The 26,840-nt window shown below is 36.3% G+C and overlaps 1 long non-coding RNA gene across 1 annotated transcript in view; it reads left to right on the top strand.

The window, feature by feature from the left end:
* The window catches only part of LOC134729065 (uncharacterized), a 237,414-nt gene that overhangs the window by 43,606 nt on the left and 166,968 nt on the right, over positions 1 to 26,840 (top strand). Inside the window, exon 2 of the long non-coding RNA XR_010109903.1 lies at positions 5,405 to 5,510. This is a non-coding gene — a long non-coding RNA (uncharacterized LOC134729065). The remainder of the gene's footprint in view (positions 1 to 5,404; positions 5,511 to 26,840) is intronic.

Here is a 26,840-nt window from a genome sequence, read left to right as displayed (position 1 = left end):
CCTGAATGTCTCCTGGCTCCTGCTTTACCTAGGAATAGCTAAAGGAAACATCTCTAATGCCTCTAAGGGGTATCTCCACTTTTTAAAAGACTGCAGAGGTCAGAAAGACTTCCAGTTTCCAAAAATTGAAACTATAAAATGGAGTTTCAGATCTTCTCAAGGGAGGTTATTTACTTAGAAAGAAGTTTATCTATTGTTTAAAGGGGTAGACCAGGTGGTAGATCTGCATAGCTAGAAACTCATTCCCAGGAAGGCTGTTATACAAAGACACCTGTAATAGCTAAATCCCTTCCTGAGGAATGAATCTCTTGTTATTAAACATTAAAAGTGGTCTGCTTTATCTTCATTTATTCATGATAGAATATTAATGTAGCAAGGAATTGCAGAGGTTGTTAAATACATCTGCCAATTTATTTGAATGTAATATAATGTATACTATAAAATAACACAGGACCTGTGTTATTCCTTTTAGGTTGTCCCTGAGCCTCAGTTCCAGAGCTGGAACACTCACTGCCTTCTGAAACAACTTGCCCACTGCCCCACTAAAAACAACTCTGGTTGCTAGAAATTCTTAATATTGAAATGAAATCTTCTTTGACTATGAAATCTTTAACTGTGTTAAACTCATAACTCCTAACTTGAAATTATGACTTCTGAAGGTGGAATGATCAATTTATGCACATTGATTCACAAAGGGTTACGCGACTCCACAAAATGTTAAGGGTTAAGAATTTGCTCATGATCACTCTACTATTGGAGAAGTGTTTTTGGAACAGTTTTTTTTTTTTATTTTTTTTAATTTTTTTTTTTAGATGAGGCTACTGAAGAAAGCAGGGTGTGGTGGTGGAGGATGTTGAAACTACAATGTCTCTGGGAAGCAGTCGGGGAAGGCACAAAGGCTGAGTGGCTTCTGGCAGGTTCCTAATGAGACTTTCCTTAATCTTTTCATATCTTCAAAGTCTTGTTCCAGATATCTTGGCTTTGGCAAAGTGTGGTTTGCTCTTAAATTTTCAGCTCTCCTGGCTTTGAAAGGAAGCATTTTTTGTCGGGGAAGGAGATGTTTCTGATCCCCTTACACTTACGTCATCAAAGCGTGTTTTTACTCTGCCTATTTGATGTCTGAGAGGCCTCATTAGGAGCTCACTTTATTAGCCCTGTTAAAAGAATTTCTTTCCTGTAGAAACAGGAAGTTACATTTTGTAGCGTGTAACCCCCTAAAGTCTCTAAAGGATCTAGACAAATTTGTAGTTCTAGTCTCAAAGGCTCCAAATCCAGACAAAATTCTTCCCTAAGGTACTCCCCAGTGCTCTTAAGAAATCATTTCACACCCGGGGGCCAGCATCTTGGCATGCCCACTTTATAGGCTCTGCCTTTCACGAGATCTGGAGAGTGATTCCGTTTGTGGTATTTATAATCTGTGCTGTTGGTAACCTTGATTTCTCTGTCACCTTTTAAAGGGCTCTAAAAAAAGATTGCATTTTAATAGGTCATTGGACCAACTCAATAACTTCCTGGCAGGTCTGGCTCCTTCTTCAGAAAGGAGAAATGTTGGGAAACCACAGACATTGAAATCTTCATGCCTTTCCATTTATAAAATGGGAAAGATGGGGACTAGCCAACTTTTCAGAACCTAGGATCAAAGTGGTCAGCAGTGCTAGGGATTCTTTTTCTTCCACTCATTTAGACCTGGTTCCCAGATACCTCATGTTCCCCTAGGTACCTAACAGGAACTGGGTCACCTTGACACCATGAGTGTCCTCCTACATCCATCTATCTATCTATCTATCTATCTATCTATCTATCTATCTATCTATCTATCTATCTATCTATCTATCTATTTTGAGATGGAGTCTTGCTCTGCCGCCCAGGCTGGAGTGCAGTGGTGCGATCTCAGCTCACTGCAACCTCCACATCCCAGGTTCAAGCGATTCTCCCGCCTCAGCCTCCTGAGTAGCTGGGATTACAGGTGCACATCACCATGCCCAGCTAATTTTTGCATTTTTAGTAGAGACGGGGTTTCACCATGTTGGTCATGCTGGTCTCAAACTCATGACCTTGTGATCTACCCACCTCAGCCTCCCAAAGTGCTGGGATTGCAGGCATGAGCCACCGTGCCCAGCCCCTCCTGTATCTTTATCCACCTTCTGTGTGTGTTTTTTTTTTTTCCCTCCCTTAGGATCGCTCTTGTGGGGGTTTCCTCATTGTATCCGTAGCTCCACTCTCTAGCACATCATAGCTGGTAGCTGAATCACACAAATGCATATTTATGTGTGTATCTATATCTTTACGTACATTCACCAAACCTTCGTGTTACCACTCAAGATGAAAAAAATAAACTCCACCAGAATACACTTCAATATTTAAAAAGAAAATAACTAAAGCAGTTTATCTTCCCACCTTAACTCACCCAATAGCTTACATGTTTGCTTCACTTCCTGGCAGAGCATAAACTTGTCCTACAGTGCAATCTTTTGTTCTGAGTGGGTCAAAAATTCTTTCCACAGATAAACTTTCCAAATATTATTATGTCCCTTCCAGGGCATGATCATTTTATGAATAAACTGTGTAATGCTTTTGTTACCTTCAACCAACAAAAATGGTTTTACCTGTATTAGGTGATAATATAATCAGTTCCTGTTTTTCAACTCTTTTCCCAATTTTTCTTTCTTAGATTTATTTCTGTCTCCCACTACAAAAAGCTCCCAAAAGTAAAAATATGATTTTTGGATTTTTGCCCCCCCCCAAAGCTTACAAATTTATAGGGACATTATGTGTCAATTTATGCCAAAGAGGAAAAAATAAAACATTAATATGTCTGAGGCACTCCTTCATATCTTCACTATACTAACATTTCTGTTTGTCCAATGGATACACATCCTTTTATGATGTTACAAAACAATGAGGAGATGCCATTGTAGAAGATACTTATTGGTCTGTAGGTAGTTGTTTGTATAAATCATCTTAGCAATCATTTATTAAATGGTCCTTATATTTCCAGAGAAGAAAAATAAACAGAAACCAAAGCTTTATATATTGAGAATGCATTAATATATGGAGTTGATTTTCTGTGCTCCCTTTTCTAAAAGTTTCTGTTTCTTTGCTCCGTGTAATGAGTTCAGACTTTTAATTAAAATGGTAGCAATCACCAAGTATTTGTAGTCTCATCAGCCATGATTGATCCTACACTAATATGGAGTCTCCTCCACCCACTCCCAGTGGTTAAAGAAATGAGAAATCAAGCTATTGCCAACAATCTGGGCTTTGCTAGATAGTGAAGTTTCCCTCACATGATACAGTGGAAAAGAAATTTTCTGCATGAAAACAAAAGACCCTAATTCAGCACAAATGTTATTGTAAGTTCTGCTTTTTTATTTTATGGAGATTTAAACAATTTGATTATTTTTATTAAAATGAAGGAAAATGTCAAAATCTCTTCTCCATAAAAGCCCTAATAGTGTGACCACTAAAAGCCCTAATGCTTCTTCAGCATTTGATTTTCTAACTTAGGTTTGAGAGATGTTTAAGACCATTTTCTTTGTTTGTAAAATAGGAATAATAATTTATGCACTAGAACGACCTAGGTGGTTTGACCACTGGGCATCCCAGATTATACTAAAATGTGTGGTGCAGCTAATCAGTACTATGGAAGAATGAGCAGGGGCTGACATAGTAGTAGCCAAGAGGTTTCAAGGAGGGGGAGGTACCTGCGTATCACTGAAGAATGGTAAGATGTGACACTGACATGTTAGGGAGAAACATTCTGAAACCATAAAATAACAATCACCCATAGATGTAGAAGTGTTGAACGTACAATAGATTCCTTCACTAGGGGCAAAATTATTGTTTTGGTGAGAAACATTTTATATCTGAGAGAAACATTTTTAATTTGGTGAGAAACATTTAATATCTGGGAAGCTGAAATTAACTCTGCCTCTACTGGTTTCCTTGGAACATATCAAATATTTCTCCCCAAATTCCATCAGATCAAAGACTATATCAGATATTTCCTTTGAGGCCCACCGAATTGATTGTTTTGTGTTTCTTTGTTTGTTTGTTTTTGTTTTTTGATACGGAGTCTTGCTCTCTTGCCAGGCTGGCATGCAGTATCTCGGCTCACTGTAAACTCCACCTCCTGGGTTTAAGTGATTGTCCTGCCTTAGCCTCCTGAGTAGCTGGGATTACAGGCATCCGCCACCACACCCAGCTAATTTTTGTATTTTTAGTAGAGACGGGTTTTCACCGTGTTGGCCAGGCTGGTCTCAATCTCTTGACCTCGTGATCCTCCTGCCTTGGCCTCCCACAGTGCTGGGATGACAGGCGTGAGCCACTACGCCCAGCCTGAATTGATTTTTAATGGATTCTTATTGGAAAATCTAAGACAAAGATGACTTACAAAGTTGACTCATGGACAAGGTGAAATCCTTGTTGATTCTATTGTTTATAATAAATATGAGAACTACTGAATTCTTATATAGATAATCTGTATGTTGTCTTAAAAAAAAAAAAAAGAAGCCCTAGCTGTTTCCCAGGAAGAAAAAAGATTGAAAGAGAAATGAAGAAAAAGGACATTTTTGCTTCACCCCTTAGCCTGCGTTCACTCACCTTGTTGAAAGTTATGTCGTCTGATATTCCTTGGCCCATTCATGGAAATCCTTATAAAGTTTGTTCGTTGGGAACAGAACTTAAGAGAAGTGGCAGGATTGAAATAAGTTGCTATTTCTCTTCTCATGTAGTCATCTGATTCTACCATGTATAAAATGCAAATTTTATGATAAGTACTTTCATCTTTGTTTATATCTTACATCCTTAGAGCCTTGCTAGGACTTTATTCAGCAAAAAGGGCTTTGTATTAGATGAGACTAAGTATGATTAAATTGTATTGTTACTTGAGAGGAATCTGAAACAATTTCATATTTTTCACAATGCGCATCTTTCAAGGGCATGCAATAGGCCATCCATAAGAGCCCTTTCGACATGCTTGCTCCCCAGTGCAGCTTTTTTTATGGGAGAAGCAACAGCAAACACCTAGACGTATTGTCAGTTTTATCCAAAGGAATTAAAATTTTGCTCCATTTGATGCTTAATATAGAATATAAAGTATGAAACTGGATGCTCAAACCTGCAGTAATGCTATTTTGAGACCCGAGTTAAACCACAAGAGGAAATTCTCAAGTCCTTTTCCCAACCCAAGTCCCTTTCCCAACTGATGCTAATTGGTTTTCATTTTCCATGGTTCATAGAGGAAGCAATTTAATAGGCTAAGGGGTAACTTAAATGTCCCGTGCAAATCCATGTTGCATTTGAAACCATGAGCTAAGATTCTGGCTCTTCTGAACATTGCCTCACTGGAAAGATTGTTGTTGTTGTTGTTTTTAATTTTCTTTTCTTATTTTACCTTTTTCAGACATCTTCTGTAACCAGAAGCACTCCAAGAACAACACTTTCATTCATGGACTTAACAACTACATTAGATCATACCAGCCTGTCACTTCAAAGTCACCAGTGTCAAGGTAAAGAAACTATCTGCCAATTGCAGTTGAAATCCATCAGCTTATGGAATTCTAATGCCAAATTCACTCTATTTATTTTGTCTAGAATATCACAAGCTACTTATTTAAGTCCTACTGTTTCTTCAAAGCCCACATCAAGTCTCACCTTCTCCCAGTCTTTATTCCAGCCCAGCAACCTCTGATGTTTCTCTTAAACTTATTATTTTATTATATTATATTATTACACTGACACATAGACTGCTGTATATTTGTTAAATATTTTAATATATGTTCCTTATTTCTCATTATTTCTAAAATATTCATTGACTATAAATTGATCACTATCTCTATCTCATGGACCTCATAGTCTGGTGAGACTTGCAGGTCAGAAATGACCAATAGCAAGGAAGGGAGGTAAGGGCTTGTGTAGGGAGCTGTGGTAACCCAGGAGAGGGGCATTCACAATGCAATGGGGAAGTGAAGCCTTCTGGGAGACATCAAGAGTCTGGAAGAAACAGGAGGGAGCCAAATAAACATGGTAAGGAGGAAGGGCATTTCAAAAGCTAGAACAGAACTAACAGGGGCCTGGAGATGTTTGAAAGTCCAGTGCACATTCAGAGAATGGAAGGCTGTTTGATATGACCACAGTCCAATTTATAGTGGGACATGAAGATGGCCGAGCCATTCTAAGTGGTTTGAACCTTTGGGTAATTGAGAGCCCTTGAAGGATTCTAAGCAGGGAAATATTCTATCATAGTTAGATTTTAGAAATATGGTGACAATTGCAGCATTATGGGATGGTTTAGAGAGCAGTTAGATTGATGGAAAACTACCCCAAGCAGGTAAGGCAAAGTTGCTAAGGACCTGATCTAGGAAGATAGTGGATTCAGGGCAGTTTCAAATAATAAACTGTTTAGCAAACAGGGCGTGCTAAAACGTTGGCAATAAGCAGGAAGTGGGGGATAGGGATTCTTGGATGACTCAGGTTTTTGACTTTTGTAATTTGTCATTGGATCAAAAATGATGCATGAAAATATATAGGAAATAAAGGATGAGGGGTAGAAGGAAAAGTAAAGGAGAATAATAAAGAATAGAAAGGGAGTTTAAAAATGAGTTTAGTTTTAAGTATGTATTTTTGACATCAGTTGTTGATATCTAATAAGACATTAAAAGTCACTCTAAAGAGAGAGGTCTGATTGTAGCTTTATGTGTGTGAACTGAGAAGTGGAGTTTAAAACTATGAGATTGGATAAGATTACCGAGGGAATGTACAGTGAGAAAATCCAAGGACAGAATTCTGAGGAGTGCCATAATTTAAGCTGTGGGTAGAGGAAAAGGAATGGCAGAAGAAAGTGAGGGGTGGCTAGAAAGGTAGGTGGGAAGTTGGATGAAAGCAGGGTCCCAAAATCCAGAGGAAGGAGACTCCAACCAGATGATTGTGTTAGTTTCCCAGGGCTGCCGTAAGTTATCACAGACTTAAAAACCACAGAAATTTATTCTTTAAGAATTCTGGAGACTTGAAGTTCAAAATCAAGTTATGGGTGGGGTCAGCCTCCCTCTACAGGCTCTAGGAAAGACTCCTTCCTTGTCTTTTCCTAGCTTTGCTGGTGGCCCCCGGGAACCCTTGGTGCTTCTTACAGCTGCATCGCTACAATCTTTGTCTCTGTTTTCACATGGCCTTATTCTGTGCATGGGCTCTACATTTTTTTTTTTTTTTTTTTTTACAAAGATAGCAGTCTTTGGTCTTAGGATCTACCTTAATTCCAGTAGGATCTAATCTTCATCCTTAATTGATTACCTCTACAAATACCTTATTTCCAAATAAGGTCACATTCTGAGTTTCCAGGTGGATATGAATCTTGTCGGGACGCTATTCAACCCTCTTTGAGAGTTAAGGATTATATCTTATGTCCTTCATAGACCTGTAAGGTCTTTCAGCCTTATCAGAAACCATGACATTTCTCTGGGAATTTCTTAGACCTATCAAAGAGAAAATGAATTTATTGAGGGGGGGCAGGGGCTGTAAAGGAGACAGCAGAGTCAAAGCGTATCCTTTACCAGTTTTATTCCCTAGGACACATTCAGATGCTCCCCCTTTCTGTACTCCACGGGATATGCATTGAACAGTTGTCCTAATATGTTGCTAAGACCTCCCACACTAATGGAAGTAGGCCCAAGAAGGCAAATCAGACGTTGGCCCTTGCAGACTGATTTAGCAAGACAGAGTCAAGAGAATTGTATGGTTTTTGACTTGGGGCCCTAGTGTTCAGATTCCCAAATGATTTCTTCTGAGATTTGGTATCTAGATTATCCTTTTAAAGTAAGTTGCTTTGTGGTTTGCCTTCTGATTATTACATCTGTATATCTATCACTGATTCAGCCAAAACACAGAAGTTATTTCCCGGTAATATTAAAGTAAGGTCGAATGTATAACTGCCTATACAATCAAAGATGAACTGGTCTCTGAACTGGTAACTCATAAAAGACAAATCCCACAGTACATAGGTAAACATGCACATCCAATCCCAAGTCAAAAAGTGAAGACTTTAAAACTGCCTATATTCTTCAGTTAGGTACTAGATCAGGATTTGGTTTGTAACACATATTGGAAGAAAAGAGAATGAAGAAACTGAACAGTTACATTTTAGCAGAAAGAGCAGAAAAGTGACAGATTTTTGCCACTTAGATAAATATTCAGACTGAGAATCTTTCTTTACCAGCTCATTTGCCACTATCCAATTAAAATCCAACACCAAATATCAGTAGAATAGATCCTAAACTATGATTGAAATCAAGCCATGCTTTCTCTGCATCTGCTCTTCATTAGATGGGCAAAGAGCAATGGTGACCAAAGTATGTGAGCAAACATGAATTTCATGGCTATTGCTCATGTCTGGGCTGGACCTTAAAGACAGCTTTGACTCGATGGTACTGTTACAAAGTTTTTCATGATGTTTCATCTAAAGGGAGTTTACCTGACAAAGGATCATCATCAATATTGTCACTTATCCTCTCCATCCCACCCTTCTCTTGAAAAAAAGTTGCATTGATGTTGTTTATTATAAATAGAGTGGAAAAGCCCATTATAGACCAAACAAAAATGAATTTAGCTATTAAACTCCCAGAGGGAATCATTACATGTCAGTTTCAAAGGCAACACAGCTTTAGCAAATGTAAACTGCACTATATGAACAAAATTATGACACGTATTTAACTACACTATTTAGAACAGAGATTTCAAAGTTTGGCAAGTAATCTCCCCCTCCCCATACTCAGATACTGCTGACAGCACTTTTCCTAACGAGCATGACATAGGCTCATAATACTTAGGGTAGCAGCCACAGAAAGTCAGAGCTGACATGTTAAATGTGCCATTCCTACTATAGGAACTTAGGTAAGATTGACCCTATTCATGGGGAGAACAGAGTGTTTACAATAGTGTTGTCAGTACTAGGGAAGACACCATGATCCAAACCTTCATTTCCCTTACCTGCCACCGGAATGAAATTCGGTAACCAGGGACGCAGTGTTTTACATAGAGCAGTGCCATTGGATGCTGTTATCCATTATCTTCCTAGCAAATTTGACTTGTCACAGCACTGCTGGTTGAGAACACATAGAGACCCAAGGGATGAGTTACCCAGGGTAATGAAGTTCAGATAATTCTGAAAGGAAAGAAATCCAAAGATAGGCACTGTTTGTGCAGGGCAGAAACAGCCAGGGTGCCGTGCAGTGTGCTTCCATGTACAAGACAAGAGCCTGAGACAAGAAGGACCCATGAGAAGAAGGTGGAATGTTACTCCTTCCAGTGAAACAAATCTTCAGTCAAACCTGCTGTTGAGCTTTTAGTTGATGACAAGTCAGTTTATATGAAAATGAGTTGTTTGCCTGATTGTGTGGGCAACATGTTAGCATAACCTGACAGTGTCTCTGAACCTCTGAGGGATCTGCTTAGTGCAAACCAGCAGTTCACAAACAGCTAATAATATTTAAAATATAATATCTGGTACCAGCTGCCATCTGTCAGTTAAACTTCAGAACACACATACCATAGGGATGAAGATAAGAAAGGAATGATTGTGACTCTGGATCAAAATGCTCCCAGTTCCTGAAGGTGCATGATTTAACTGTGAATGCCAACTGAGATCCTAACATCGTATACAACCAAAGATGAACTAGTCTCTGAACTGGTAACTCATAAAAGACAAATCCCACAGTACATAGGTAAACATGCAGATCCAATCCAGTTATGTACTATATCAGGATTTGGTTTGTTAAATGTCATGCTATAGAATTGTCTCTTTTATGGAATCATTCATATGTAATGAATGAAGGAGTTAGTTTTTAAATCAATCATGGAATACCATGACATGGTAGTTCCCACTTATGATTCAGAAACACCCAACCATTTGAAAAGATGTTCCGGGAGATTTGCCTTTTTAATAATGGCACCACTTTCGATTTTTATATCAATAAATAATATAATTATTTTGGCATTTTTTAATATTGTAGCTTAGGAGGTCTGACTGTGTATTGTGTATGGGCAATAGTCAATAGTGATCAGGAAAGAGCTTTATAACTCATTCACAGCTCAAACTGTTTATTGCTTTTCTCAGCCTATTAGCCCTCGATGGTTTTAAATGTTATGACTGTTAGTCATAAAGCATGAGTAAATACAGGAAAGCAAGTGGAATTATGATGTTCAAATATAGTTCATGAATAAAGTGGAAAAATGCTAACTATGAACATCTATACACATTTCTATTCACCAAGGTTGTAGTTTTTATTTCTCTGCCAAAAAGAAATCCTTATATAGCACATCTGGAATTTCAAAATAAAATGCTGGATAAAAAACAATTACAGCAATAATGAGAAACATTGATTTCTTATTAGCAATAAAGACTATCTGTTCCTGTACCAATTAGTTACTAAGAATTACCTACAAATGTCATCTTGAAATCTTGAAAGGCCTTTATCTTAACATTTGAAAGGAAAATTATATGTATGTAAGTATGTATGTATGTGTGTGTGTTTATGTGTTCTCTTAACATTTGAAAGGAAGATTGTATGAGTACGTACATATATAAACACACACACATATATATATATATATATATCAATTGGATTTTCAAAGTGTAAAATGCAAACAATTTAAAGAAGAAACACGAAATTATTTCCCCCAATTTTGATCCTTTAACACATTGTTAAATTTCAATATATATTTACATGTACTTTCACCCTAAATTCAAATAAACTGTTCTATGTCATTTGTAAAAAATATAATCTCAAATCACATTTTATATTACAAAATTTATTTAAAGAATATGTATTACTTGTTAATTTAAAAATCTACATATTACGTCTATCACTAAGCAGTTATTAAAATGAGATTTATAATACAACAGTTTGCTAACTATAAAAATAAAATGTTTACTTAAAATTATATCATGTACCGCACAAAAATAACAAACTAATTTTTTAGATTATTTAGATTATTTTCATTATTATATATTAGTAGTAGAGGAATTTCCAACTCAGATCATTTGGAAACACCATCACAGATTATGTATATAGAGAAAAAAATAAAATATTTCATGGAGTAATAGTTGCCCTAAATGACAATGAAAACATTTTCTATTAACAACAATTCACTCAAGGAGCATTTACTGATTCTATTAGGGTGCACTAAAATATTTGAAGAAGAATAAATAATACATGATCAACCATTCAACATTCACAAAACATCTATTTTTGTGATAATCATTCTGTTGGGCTCTGAAGGTATAATATTGAAAAAGGTGGACAACATGATCACTTTCATTAGATGTATAATTCAGCAAGAGAGACAAATCAACAAAAAATTAAAAATTGTGAAGAAAGCTGTGAAAGAAACTAAATTCATAATAATATAAATATAGTTTCTTAATGTTCTGCATTAGGACTGACCTTCGACATACCACGGAAGGTTTAACTATACTTATGGATAGCACACTGGTAGTTCTGATTTGGGCAATATAAATGTAAAGGTACAGATAACGAAGGTTGTAAGATGAAAGGGAGAGGAGAGTTGAGACGAAATGAAGACAGCTAATCTTTTCATTCAACAAAATCATGGTTAAGAGACATTTGTAGCTACACTGCCCAATGCAGCTACTATTAGCCACATGTGGCTACTTAAATTTAAATTAATTAAAATTAAGTACAATTTCAAATTCTATTTTTCCTAAGTCACACTAGCCAAATTCCAAGTGCTGAATATTCACCTGGAGGTAGGAGCTACCATATTGAAAAGAGGGGATACGCACATTTCCATTATTACAGAGAGTTCTACTGGACAGTGCTGGCCTACAGTGAACAGATAAAGCAGCAAGGATTGAAGAATGCTGTTTGGTGGAAGTGGGATTAGTGATGTAACTGGAATGAGAGAATAGGAGACAGGAAGGTGGCTCAACCATCAATCAAGGCAAAATGTCAATAGTGAAATGATAATGCTCAGTTGAATTATGTTTTTATAAAGCACTATATTTAGAGTCATTGAAATAACCACCATAAGCATTAAAAGTTAGAAATTGTTTCTGTAGGGAAGTCTTGAGGGGAGAGGTGCAGTGGGGCTAGGGAATACTGCCTTTCCTTGTATATCTTTCAGTACCATTTCATTTTTAATCATCTGCATATATCACTGCATTTAAATACATTTTTGAATTTTTGTAAAAAAATTTAAAAATATTTGAGAAAATAAATTGACTTAAGTAGGCAGACTATTTCTGGGGGATTTTGTAGTAGTTCATGGGAGAAATAATGGTTTTTCTCTACAGTCAGTAGACAGCCAGATGATCAGTTTAAACAAAGTAGGTGGGAGGACAGTAATGAAAGGGGAGAAAGAATAGGAACACGATTTTTATGGAGCAAAGGGCTTTGATGTAGCCACAGGTTGATAAATAAATTAAATTCAAGGTATTGTCCTACTTGTGTCTAACAATGATTTGAGGAAAAGATGTGTGGTCTTTCTCAGGGCCTTAATTTCAGCCCAAGGAATAGAAAGCTGTTCAGGGGAAGTCCTCGTCTGACCCGTACCCTACCCCTGGTGCACACGCTTACCCAGCTAATGAGTAGGACATGACAGACACAGCTGGAGGGTGTGCAACCTCACCAGAGAGTTCTTAGAAAGGACAAGTTAAACAGTCCCATTTGTATGCTAGAGGAATAAACAGTGATGTTCCTATGCAGTGTTCCAGTTTCTTCAAAGACATGCAATTAGGAACAAGCAGTAAATATTACATTATCATGTTAATGTTCCAGTTGGCAGGCTCCAGAGATAATAGGGTCTGCCAGAGTACAGGTACGAATGGAAATCAATGTCCTAGAGAAAAATATTAAATGCACAAGTTATCAGATCACTTTTATGGCCAGCTTCATACTTACTGCTCTACTTGTTTCCTACTGGCTATTGTTTCCCTTTTCCTGCTTATTCTTTGTAATTTCCTCAAAACAATATTTAGATAGGTGAGGAAGGTAGCGTGTAGCCTTTAAGGAAAGCAGGGGAATAAAGCAATTAATGAAATGCTAGATTTTTTTTTCAGAAAAATTAAACATTATGAACTCGTAGCCAAATTTTCTACAGTAAATTAGAAACATAATGCATCTCCTCCACTCCAAATACACAACAATAATATATAAATAGCCAACAAAAACAATATAAATAAACTCAGAAACAAGAGAGGACTCTGGGGACCAGAAACAGAACTGAAACCTAAAATCCATGTGTAAGGCTGAAGTCTCAGATGTGCTGGGCTCTGAGTCTGCAGTGATTGATGATAGTAGGATCTTAGTTCCTGCAGGATACACAAGATTAAAACTGTTTCATGCAGGTCAGGGAAACACTGACCCTTGAAGGTGCTTGAAGTCATTCTGTACTCAGAAGATGGAAGTAATACTAGACCAGCATGAGTCTGCAGCTTTGAGCAAGCTACAGGCCTATCATTGCTGGAAGACAAGAGCAGAGCATAACAAACCAGACAGTGATTAGTAAATGGGACACCAAATTCCACTTCTTAGTGACTGGATCTGTGATATCATCATAATCCACACAATGGAGATAGTCTCACAACGGCCCCAAAATGCCATTATAGCAAACCCACATAATGAGTGGAAATAACTGCACAATCTCTAACCAGGGATGGTAATATCCTCAATACTAACTTATTGTCTTTATCTAGTCTAGAGTTTAACTAGAAGATAGAAAGTAAAAAGACACATACAAAATGTCCTCCCCAAATTACACAAACAGCAAAATTCCAAAATACATTAAAACGTCTAATGTTAAGAAAAACAAACAAATGTAACCATAAGAATATTTCATTTCGGGTGAAATTAATTTTGTGTAGCAGTTTGACAAAGACTTTAATACACAGAGTACTCTGAGAATTAGGTGAAAGAAATATTCTAAGATGATCAAAAGTTTATGAATCAAACAGAGAAATTTAAGAAGAAGAGATGAATATGGGAAGATCTAATTAGAAATCGGGATGAAATAGTATGAAATAGTATATAGTTATTGGCTTAAAAGTACTTGATAAGTTGGTTAAACTCTACGTTGCATACATAAGAGTAAGTTAATATTGAAGACATCACTAACAGTGAAGATGAGGAAACAAAAAGATGAAGAATAGGAAGAAGGAATAAAGAGGAAACAAGGGTGGATTAAGGGGCTACAGCATACATCTAATAGGAATTCCAGAAGAAAATAAACGGAGGGAAGTAACACCCAAAGAGATAATAGCTACAATTTTTCTATAATTAAAGAGAATTAAAAAATGTTAACCTTCATAGCAAAAGTACACGTTAAGTACCAATATGAATAAAAATAAATCCACATCAAGGTACATTCTTGTGAAACTATAGGAAAGCAGTGGCAGGGAGAATTCTTTAAAAGTTGCCAGACAGGAAAAGACAGATTACTAATAAAGGGATAACCTTCACACATGAGACAGGTTTTTTATTGGCAATGATAGATGCCAAAATACAGTAAGATAATAGCTCCAAAGTGCAGAAGAAAAATAACTGGCAATGTAGAATTGTATATACAAATGAACTATCGTTAAAGAGCACAGGCTAAATAATGGCATAAAATAAAAACATACTATGTATACAAATGCTGGGTCCATCCTGCAGACTCTGGTCGAGCGATGGATGAAAGGAGTACGCAGACACAGGTATTTTACCTGACAGCGTGGCTAGGGGACTGCACCACTTAGCACCACCGATGAGAGTGCAGCCACAATAAACCTGAGCCGTTATTTGTTTATTTAGTACAGATTTAATGACAAAGGCTTGGAGCAAACACAATTTGTGGGCAATTAACATTGTCGACCCCCTGAGTAGAGAGCAGTCCTGCGTGCGAATGATCAAAGGTTGGTTTCTGGAGACATAACTAAATCAATTTATTTAGATAAGTTTCTTTACATTCCCTTGTTATCTACCCTTTGCGCTTAAGAGAATTTAACTGCCTTCAGCTAAATTCTCTTTCCAAGCTTTTGCAAAACCTCCCAGCCTTCCAAGAAGGTTTTTGTCTTTCCCTATAATTTTTCCCACCACCCTGACCAATCTCCTACATACAAACACAATAACTTACCATCCATAGCCCTCACTAAAAGTACTATTAAAAGATAAAGTTAAGCCAGAAGGAATGTGAAACCAGGGAAACCACATGATAAAAAACAATAGGCAGAAATTGATAAAACAAGTAATTCTAATTAACACACTGTTTCTAAAAAGTAAATTTTTGTAATATGAAGAGAAAAGCTGAAATGTGTTGCTGCAGGGAGAGACATTTAGTTTTAAATATGTAGTTTTAGTATGTAAAGCTCTCTATTGTGATTAGTAGAAAAAGACAAAGGCTGATTAATTGTAGGCCTTGTTACACAAATTTATATTGAAGCAAATCTGCTTAAATATTTAAAAGTAACTACTAAAATAATAGAAAACAGTTTCATTGCATTGAAAACAATTTCAAATTGCACTGAAAAAATGCTGCTACTTTTCACCTTCTGCTGGTTTGGAGACATTGGAATTTTTATCTATTATTTTAGCGACTGGAAATATACACAATGTAAATAAGTGAACAACATGCAAAATGGAGACAAAAGAGGCAAATAAAAAAGGCATCTAAAAGTGTAATATGATGGGATAAATAATTGCAAATATATTAAAAATCCAATAAATAAAAGTGGGTAAATCTCAATATCATAAGAAAATAAAAGATCGGATTGAATTTCCAGCTACATTCTGTTTATAAAACAACATAGAAAGAGCAAAATAAATACGTAAATTAAAAAAAACATGGTCTCATGAACAGCCCACAGTGAGTGTTTCATCAGTGGCAGCACTTCTTTCAATGGTGATTCAGGAACCTAAGCTTTTTTTATCTTGAGTCTCCTTCATCTTCAATACATTACTCCCAATTTCGTTTTGCTTTGGTTCACCAAGTGAGTAGGAAAGAAAGAATGGAGAATTGGGCATGAGAATATTTTTGTGTGTGGACCTGGAAGTCGCATGCATTACTGTCGGTCACATTCCATTGGCTAGAACTCACTTAAGAGCCCTAAGTCATTGACATTAGAAAGGAAGCTATTAAGAAAGGTAGCCACTGGATGCCTAGCAAATGGAGGAAAGGGAAGCACTGTTTTTCTATTCTCAGTATTTCACATCTGACATCCAAGTGTCTGGGTTTTTCTCTCCCATTAAGCAATTCCTCAATTCTCTGTCACACCAACTGGGTGTCCTACAATCTAATTCAATTCATTCTAACGCTGTCCACCTAGAGTTAGCATCAGATCCATCACAAGTTAGAAAGCTCAGTCCCACACAGCTGCCCACCGCTTCAGATGCCAGTTGTAAGTCCTAGGTTGTAACCTGTATTTTTGACCAACTGGCTATAAATCAGGGCTTCCTACAACACCCTCCTTGGGTTTGGTAATTTGCTAGATTGTCTCACAAAAGTTAGGGAAGTTACTTTACTTGCATTTACCTTTCTAATGCTTCCTTTCTAATGTTTTATTATAAAAGATAAAACTCAAGAACAGCCAGATGGAAGAGATGCCTAGGGCAAAGTATTGGCAAGGGGGTTCCATGCCCTCTCTGGGGTGCCACACTTCCAGCAACCTGGAACCCCTTCCATTAGGGTTTTTACTGTAGGCTTCATGACATAGGAATGATTTGTTAAATCATTGGCCAATGGTGATTAACTCGGCCTCCAGTTTCTCTCTTCCCTGGAGGTCTGGGGGTGGGGCTGAAAGTTGCAGCCCTCTGATCGCATGGGTGATGTTACACTGGCAACCAGCCCCTCATCCTTAGGAGCTTTCTAAAAGTTACTTCACTAATATAAACTCAGATGTGGTTGAAAGGAACTTGTTATGAGTAACAAAAGATGCTCCTGTCACCGTTATAGCTCCAAAGCTATTTCAGGAGCTGAAGAGTTTGTTATGATTATTGTGGGAATGGTTGACTAAGCCAAAAATTGGTAAAAGAGGTAGGGCATAAGCATTGGGAACTGGTAGTTAGAAAACTGCTATATGATGCTGATAAATGGCAACCTGTGTTACAGAGTGGAAAACATTTAATGAAAGTATTGTTTGCTATTAACGTAATGAACTTCAAGGTTTTAAGGCAGAATATTGCAGTGGTAAGCTGACTGCTGCCAGCTGCCTTTAATGAGATATTATAAGAGAGCTGAAAATTAATTGGCTGAGGTGCAAACTGAATTTATGAAGGATTGAGAGACTCAAAAAAGCACTTGAAGTGTTGGAATGGGTAACAATTTTCAAGTCAATGGTGTGACCATTATGACATAGACTCAAGGAAAAGACCAAACCCAGGACACTATCAGTAAGACATGGCCTCAAGGTAAAGGACATACTAAGATTTTGGCCACTAAAATCCCTTGTGATGACTTCTGAAAAAGGTTCTGCTCTGCCAAAGTGTTCCTAGAAAGATTAAGGGTATGTCCCACAGAAGCTTGATATGCCCAAACTCTCTGTAATTAGGTCTCAAGAGAAGGTGCAAGTCTAAATAGTATTGTGGATGTAGCTTTTAGCCCATGGGATTGAAGAGAATAAAACAAAATAATATGAGATATTTATCCTGACAAAAGTGTCATCCTTCAGCCTGAGTAAAGGAGACTAATAGTAACTAAGATGTAAAAAAAAAAAAAAAGTACTCCTAGACCTCAACTTTCTGCAGGCAGGAAGTAGACTGATAAAACTGCTAAGTTGCTAAGAATGAAACATACTCAATGCCTTCTTCAGAAGTGATTTAAAAAGATGGAAAAAAAAGAGAGGGCACAACCAAGCACCACAGGGAAAATATGGGCTGGAGAGCCATTCCAGTTTCAAACTAGAACCTAGTGAAGATATATTCCCTAGCCTCAAAAAAAAAAAAAAAAAAAAAGTACTTGGCCATATTTGTTCAGTAGTATTCAAAATCGCTATAAGCCAGTGACTGCTATGTGTTATTTTCTTTTTGTGAATGGGAGAGTTCATTGCAGTTATTCTTCCCATGTTTCATCATTGCTGGGTGTGTGGGAGGCAGATAACTTGTCTTTTTAGTTCTGGAGTTGCATCCAGACCCAACATCGATAATTAGGTTCTTGCTTTAGAGCCTAACGCTTTGAATGAGTCTTTTGGGGGTATAATAGAAAGGGATTGAGTGAACTTTGTATAAAATGTTATTGTAACTAAGAGCATAGCCTGTGGTAAATTTCATTATTGGTCCCAATATTTCATCCCTCCCTGCAACCACACCCATTGCTAATAGTACACTGCAGTTCTTCCTACTAGAGGCAGCACATATTTCCCCATTCCACCGATTCTGAGCTTGTCCATGTGTCCTGTTTTGGCCATTAGAATGTCAGCAGATGTCACATAATCAAGACTTGAAGTGTTCTAATGAGTTTGGACTTGCTCGCTTTCATTTATGCCTTTGTCCTGGGTAGCCTACTGCTGCCAGAATTATGGCAAATGTGTGAAGCCAACTTCACACAAAGTCTGTATCCAAACTCAGCTGAGCACAGCCAACATCAGCCAAGCTCTAGTCAAACCAAAGGTGTTTAAAATATAAATAATTCTTTTTTGTTGCAACCCACTGATGTTGTGGATTGTCTTAAGCAATATTACTGTGACAATACTTCATTAAAAGACTTTATTTTTTCCTACACAGAAAAATTAATGCTAGACAGTTTATTTTTATTTCAACAGTTTTTGGGGAACAGGTGGTTTTTAGTTCCATGGATAAGTTCTTTAGTGGTGATTTCTGAGATGTTGGTGCACCTGTCACCCAAGCAGTATACACTATAACCAATGTGTAGTCTTTCATTCCTCACCCCTCTCCCACCCTTCCCCCTGAGTACCCAAAGTCCATTGTATCATTCTTAGGCCTTTCCATCCTCATAGCTTAGCTCCCACTTGTAAGTAAAAACATAAAATATTTGGTTTTCCATCCCTGAGTTATTTTCCTTAGAAAAATGGTCTCCAACTCCATCTAGATTGCTGCAGATGCCATTATTTCATTCCCTTTTATGCTGAGTAGTATTCAGTGGTGTATAGATACCACATTTTCTTTATCCACTCATTGGTTGATGGACATTCAGGTTGGTTCCATAGTTTTGCAACTGTGAAATGTGCTGCTATAAACATACGTGTGCAAGTGTTTTTTTCATATGATGACTTCTTTCCCTTAGGTAGATACTCAGTAGTGGGATTGCTGGATCCAATGGTAGTTCTACTTTTAGTTGTTTAAGGAACTCCATACTGTTTTCCATAATGGCTGTACTAGTTTACATTCCCACCAGCAGCATAAAAGTGTTCCCTTTTCATCACATCCATGCCAACATCTATTACTTTTCAATTTTTAAATTATGACCATTCTTGCAGGAGTAAGGTGGTATCTCATTGTGGCTTTAATTTGCATTTTCCTGATAATTACTGATGTTGGGCACATTTTCATATGTTTGTTGGCCATTTGTATATCTTCTTTTGAGAATTGTCTATTCATGTCCTTTGCCCACTTTTTGATGGGGTTGTTTTTTTTTCTTGCTGATTTGAGTTTCTTGTAGATTCTGGATATTAGTCCTTCGTCAGGTTCATAATTTGTTAATATTTTCTCCCACTCTGTGGTTTGTCTGTTTACTCTGCTGATTATTTCTGTTGCTCTGCAGAAGGTAGACAGTTTAAAGATGTAAATATGGAACAAAAATTTTTAATATATATGAATAAAAATAGAGAAAAACATTTTTAAGAATTTCTGAAATAAACCAAAAGCACAAAGCATAAAAATGATTAATTTTCCTACATTTAACTTTAACACTTTAACAAAAGACATCGAATATTAAGATAAATTATGAAGGCCAGATTGAAATATTTTCTTATGTTTACCAAAATATTATGCAGAATATATAGAACTAACACAATAAGAAAAAGAGAGCTAGACAAACTAGAAACTAAAGCTAAACAAACTATAGCTAAACTAGAAAAATAGTCGAAGGATATGAACAGGCCATTTACCAAAGAAAAAACTCAAATGACCGATAATCACATGGAAAAATAAAAAAAACTCACTAGTAATCAAGGAAATATGAAATAAAATGATGAGATAGTATGATATTTTAGACTTTCAATATGGCAAAATTTTTAAAAAGACAATACTAAATCTTGATGAGGACATGGTTAAGTATGGTGGGATTTTTAAATGGGCACAACCGCTTTGGAGAATATTTGGCATTGTATAGTGAGAACTAAATCCAACCTGATTCCCTCTTTCCCGTCCTTGTGTCAGACAAGTCTGAGATAAGACATACTTTTCTGCCTCTTTGTGAAACAATACTTAGCTACTTGCTCTAGGAAATATTTGCTCCTGGAAGATAAAGTTGTGAGGCTACAAAAATAACTTACTTATCAAGACTAGTAGCTTGCTCATCAAGGCTTGCTTCAAGAGCCTCACCTCACTGTGCCCACCAATCCAAAGCTTTTATGTCATAAAGGCTACTTAATTACCTGACATAGAAATTCTATCTTAAAATCACTTAACCCAGGTCATGAAACTCTATAAATAGCTTCTTCTTAATTCACCGTCCTGAGGCACTATTAAGACTTGGCCATGAGAATGTTCTTTCTTATTGCAATGGGCCTAGTAAACTGAGATTTGTTTATCAACAGTAGTTTTTGTTTTTATCTTCTCTTTCGGGGTAGTGTTTTTGTTTTCTTTTCTGGGGATATTTGGGGAAGCAATAGAAGTAAAGGCGAAGATCCATACACTATTTGATTCAGGAATTCATCTTTGAGTATGAAACCTAAAGCAATATAACTCAAACAATGAGTTTAGGCTAATTAGTGAAATGGGAAATTAGTCTGATGAGTCACAACCTACATCTTATTTTTAGAATAAGATAGAATGAACAAGAATGAACAAGAATGAAATGAAAACAGGAAATGAATAGAAAATTTTTATAAAATTGCAAAACAGTAAGAAGTTGTTTTATAAATGTTTGGTTTCAGTATATGTCTAAGTGTGTGTATGTGCATGAGTACACATGTATATTAAGCCACTGCCTTAAAAACTTTTACACATGTGCACAAGAAAACCTGTATATATTCAATGCCGAAGATCTATAATAATAAGCAACTAGAAAACCCCAATGTTCATCAAACAGAATAGATAATACATATTTATGCAGTGAATACTATAGAGCAGCTAAAATGAATAAACTGCAGTTATGTTAAGAAAAAATAGATGAATCTCAAAAACATATGGCATGAAAAAGACAATTATACAATGATACATATACATATTTATAAATAAGGAAAACTACACTAAATATTTGTTGAGAATTCTATAAGCTAGAACAATATGATGCAAATGTATAGAAGCTACAATAACACACAAAATCAGGGCAGTAGTTTTCTCTGCAGAAGGTGGAAATGAGAGTGAGAAAACAAGGGACAAGTTGGAGCAGTGAGAGGAGGGAGAAAAGGAAGAAGGGGAAAGATCAAGGAGGGACAAACAGGGGCTTCGAGTGTCTTGGTATTTTGATTTCTTTAAAAAATCTGAGGCAATAATGGCAAAATGTTAAAACATAATGAAACATAAGGTGGGAATAGCAAACACAGTAACTGTTGTCTATAGCCTAGGCACTGTTCCAAGCCCTTTACACATTTCATTTGCAAAGTTATTCATTAAATATTTTCCCTTTACTTTTCTGTACATTTGAACCACTTCACAATTTAAAAAATAAAAGCAGGGGCAAAATGATAACATATTAAATGTAAATGGTGGATATATTGATGTTCGTTGTAATTTTCTGTATGGCTAAAATCTTTCATTACAAAGACACATTTAAAGAAATCAGTTCTTATGACAGGACTGGTAATTAATTCTTAATCCGTGACCTTAAAATATAGGCAATGCATAAAAGTGTTTATGATGGTCTAGGCACGGATCTCTAGTATTCTCTTTCTTAGCAGATTTCCATTAAAATGTTTGCTGTTGTTTTGTAAAGGATCTGACTGGTCATCCATAGAGATTACAGGGTGTGGCTCTTTTCTGTAGAAGCACAGAAAGTTGCATCAAAGCCATACTGGTCTTAGCCCTGTGCCATCTAGGATTAATTAAGTGTCTCCATTTCCCCCCCGCCTTCTCCTCCAAATAACTGAAAGGCATATTCAGAAATGATGACAGAAAAGGGCCAAAGTTCCCACACCCTGCTTGAGAAAAAGGCTGGATCTGAAGAAAACAGAAATCAATAACATCACACTGGGTGGGCTGTGGGAAAGAAAAGAATGATCTAGTGTGAAGCTTCATTTGAACAGCCTTTTTTGTGGCCTTTATGTCTGGAATTTCTTCACCAATCTAAGGCTGAGATCTCAACTGGTTTTATTATGAGATGAAAACAGTCAACATCAAAATCTTCATAAACTTCAGATGAGTTATAACTCAATCACCAGCTCTCTGAGTGGGATGTGCAGCTTCTCTTTGAGTTGGTTGTTTGTGTTGGCTTTCCAGGTGGCTTGGCTCCGCCAAAGATGATCCTCCAGTTGGACCATTATTTCACAGCATTGACCAGTTGTTTGATAAAACTGGCTGAAGTAACCTCTTATTTTGATATCAATAAATACCGCCCAGCTCCCTTCCCAGCTCTGTGCCTTCTCTCCTGGAAGAACCTGGCTACCAGCCCAGTTTTAGATACAAAACTGAAGATACGGATCCAACTCTTTCAGATTCAAATCAACACCACATCCTTCTGTGTCTTTCTCTTAAATGAGTAAGAATTTTCTTTAAAACAAATGAAAATAATAAGTTTTTGGACATAGTTTTGAAGCGTATACTTGAAAGTATAATGTAGAACTGAAGTCAATATAAATCTGAAATATCATCAACATATATTGTTAATGATAAAAGTAACAGTACTCATAGTTATACAAAAGAGCATCATACTGGTTATGGTATGCCATATCTTCTTCCATTTTACAAATACAAACTCATCCTTCCAACAACTCTATGAAATTAGTGATTATTACTCTCATTTTATAGCTGAGGATATTGAGGCTCGAATAAATTAAATAATTTGCCCAGGATCATAAAGTCAGTGATAGATCTTAGTGGAAACTTAGAAATTGTATGGTTCAACTCCTCCTCTTAAACATGAGGGAGCTGGCAGTACTAACAGACTGCATTGTTAGTATGAGGAAGTCCACTTGCTTCCAGGGATATTACACTTTTCTCTTGGGAGAGAAAGAAGGATACTTGCCTAGCTCCCCAACCCAGTTATATCAACACTGGGTTCACACCCTTGCCTCCCAGTAAGAACATTTAGGACCAGAGAGGCTAAATAACTTGCTCATGGTCAGGCATTTAGTAAATAGCAGGGCTAAGACATAACAGCTCAAGTCTCTAGAGTATTGACCTGGTTCTCCTGACTGTGAATTTGGCTTTCTCTATCAATTCTTTTTTTCTCAGAATGATTTTAATTTGCTTTATTCTCCATATTTTAAAATTTTTATTAGAAATGGGTTTGTCTTCCCATTCAGCCTCTAGGGTAAATTCTTTTCAGAACTCCAATTCAAATAAGGTTTCATTGATCATTTCACCATAAAGAACTCATCAAAACAAACCTCTAATTTGATTGGGGGTTGGAGATTTCTCACCGATTTGGGAGTCTTCTTGCTTTTTTGTTTAGTTTTGGGCAACATTCATTAGTTGCCTTTCCCCAGACCTTGTAATGAATGGCATACTGAAACCTGGGTGATGCAAGCCCTTTGACATTTCCTATGGGTGTATGACAACATATCCCTTGACTCCTCTTATTCATTTGTCCCCTTTAGAACAGACCTTGGCTTGAAAAGGTAGCTGGAAAAGATCCAGAGATTGTCCCTTTAAGAATTTATATTGTGCTGATAAATATTAAACAACAGAAAACAGATACCAAAACTACTCAAGACACTCTCCACACTGTCCCCTCCCCTCAAGAATTTACTTGAAAATTGCAACAACAAAAAATCAGCTAACTTCTCCCCTCCCTCCAACTAATATTTGGGCACAACAGTGGTCACATCTTATCCTAAGGTGTTTCTTTTTAAGAGATCTTTTCTAAAAAGTCCACATGTTTGGGACAATTGATAGACCAAACTAGACAGAAAATAGAAGAACCAAGACATTTGATCATGAGAACAGGTTTACTCAGAGTCAGCCAAATATCACCTGGCATTACTTGAGTTTTTTTCAACCCTATGTTAATGTAAACATTAAAGTTGGGGCATTGTCCAAAATGTAATGATGCTAGTATTTCTCTAATAGCATAAATATGTACTGAATGGCACTTTGGGAAAAATCTTCTGGCTCTTCTGGAAAGTTCAAAGTTTCCTAAGTAATGAGAGAGGTGAATATAGCATCTATTCAATTTCCCTTTCACTTATTCCTGTCTCCTTTGGCATGGCCTAGAGTCCATCTGTCTGCACCATCTGCCTTGCCCTTAATTGCCAGAATTGATTTGTCTGATATGAATGCATAACTAGTAACAGGGGACTTGAAAAAGCATTGCTTTAATTGAATTCTTTACTAATAATATTATTAGGGTAGTCTGAAGAATGTATTCTGCTGAAAAAGCCATCTTGGAAAGTTGAATTTGTTGACCCTAGAAATAAGGTAGTGATTAGTAGAAAATATTTTATTGGATACCTATAATTTTCTATGATTTTTAAAGACCTTTGTGCTAGTAAAGCACAAAACCGCCACTGGCATCTCATTCAGAAAGCATACAGATCTTCAAAAAGGGTATCTGTCTAAAAGCGATGTCACTGCGAGACAAGAGAAAAATAGTGGTCAAAAGAAAGCACTGTGCAGTGACTGCAATTTAAATCCCAACTCCTTCAAGCAGTGGGGCATCTTGGAGCAATGTTGCTCAACTCTGGCTACAAAGAATCATCAAGAGATGTTTTCAAAATACTATTGGTGACCATATGATCCTTTTCAGGTGCAGTTGCATTCAGTTTGTTAGTATTTTGTTGAGGATTTTTGCATCTATATTAATCAGGGATATTAGCAGGTAGTTTTCTTTTCTTGTAGTGTCTTTGTCTGGCTTTGGTGTAAGGATAATGCTGGCCTCATATAATGAGTTTGGAAGTATTCCCTTCTCATTTTCAGTTTTTTGGAAGAGTTTTAGAAGGATTGGCATTAATTCTTGAAATGCTTGGTAGAATTTACTTGTGAGGCGATCTGGTACTGGGCTTTTCTTTGTTGAGAGGTATTGAATTCCTGATTCAATCTCCATACTAGTTATAGGCCTGTTCAGGCTTTCTAATTATTTATTATTTAGTTTTGGCAGTTTGTATGTTTCCAGGAATTTTTCCATTTCTTTTAGGTTATCTAGTTTTTAATATGTAATTGTTCATAGAAATTTCATATAATCCTTTTTATTTCTGTGGCATCACTTGTAATATCTCATTCATTTATAATTTTGAGCCTTCTTTTTTTCCCTTAATTTAACTAAGGCCTTGTAAATTGTTTATCTTTTTAAAAAACTAACTCTTAATTTTGTTGATATTTTTCTGTTTTCTATTCCATTTATTTCTGCTCTAATCTTTATTGCCTTCCCTCTGCTAACTTTGAGCTTATTTGTTCTTCATTTTCTGGTTCCTAGAGGTATAAAGTTTGGTTGCATATTTGAGATCCCTCTTCCTTTTAATGTGTGATTTATCACTGTGAACTATCTTAGTGCTGTTTCTGATGGATATCATAAATTTTATGCTGTATTTTCATTTGTCTTAAAATATTTTCTAATTTCCGTTTTTATTTCTTCTTGACTCAGTGCTTGTTCAAGGGTGTATGTTTAATTTTCATTTTTTGTGAAGTTTCCAGTTTTCCTTTTGCTATTGATTTCTAGTTTCATTCTATTACAATCAGAAGAAATATTTTATATGATTGCAGTCTACTTAACTGTGCTGGGACTTGTTTTATATCTAACACATGATGTATTCTGAGGTAAAATCCATGGGCACTTGAGAAAAATGTGTATTCTGCTATTGTTGGGTGGAATGTTTTGTACACATATGTTAGAGCCATTTGGTCTGTAGTCAAGTCTTCTGTTAACTTACTAATATGCTGTTTGGATGTTCTATTCAGTATTAAAAGTGTTATTATTATTACCATTACTGTATTGCCATCTATTTCTCCCTTCAGATTTGTCAATATTTGTTTTATATATTTAAGTGCTCTGATGTTGGGTGCATATGGATTTATAATTGTTAAATCTGCCTAGAAAATTGACCCTTTTGTCATTATATGGTATCATTATTTCTCTCTTGTGATGGTTTTTACTTATGGAGTATTTTATCTGATAAGTATAGTCATCTGTGCTCTCATTTGGTTGCTATCTGCATGAAATAGCTTTCTTCATTCCTTTATTTTCAGCTTATGTGTGTCCTTAAATCTAAAGTGAGTTTCTTGTAGGCAGCATATAGTTAGGTCATTAAAAAAATTCATGTAGTTCCTTCATATATTTTATTGAGAAATTTAATCAATTTATATTTAAAGTAATTATTGATAGAGAAGGATTTACTATTGCCATTTCTTAGTTGTTTCATGGTAGTCCTGTAATTCCTTTGCCTTTTTCCTGTTGTGCTGTCTTCCTTTGGGTTTTGAAAGTTTTTTTGTGTGTATTGATATGCTTTGATTCCTATCAGCTTTTCTTTTACATAAATTCAATAGGGTTTTTATGGTTACCTCAGGGCTTACATAAGATATCTTATAACAATCTATTTTAAGTTGGTAACAACTTAAGCTCAATCACATACAAAAACTCAACATGAA

The sequence above is a fragment of the Pan paniscus genome, chromosome 16 (assembly GCF_029289425.2).
Source record: "Pan paniscus chromosome 16, NHGRI_mPanPan1-v2.0_pri, whole genome shotgun sequence".
NCBI classification, from domain to species: Eukaryota; Metazoa; Chordata; class Mammalia; order Primates; family Hominidae; genus Pan; species Pan paniscus.
The sequence above is the reverse complement of the archived record's forward strand: the minus strand, read 5'-3'. Positions and strand labels throughout refer to the sequence as shown.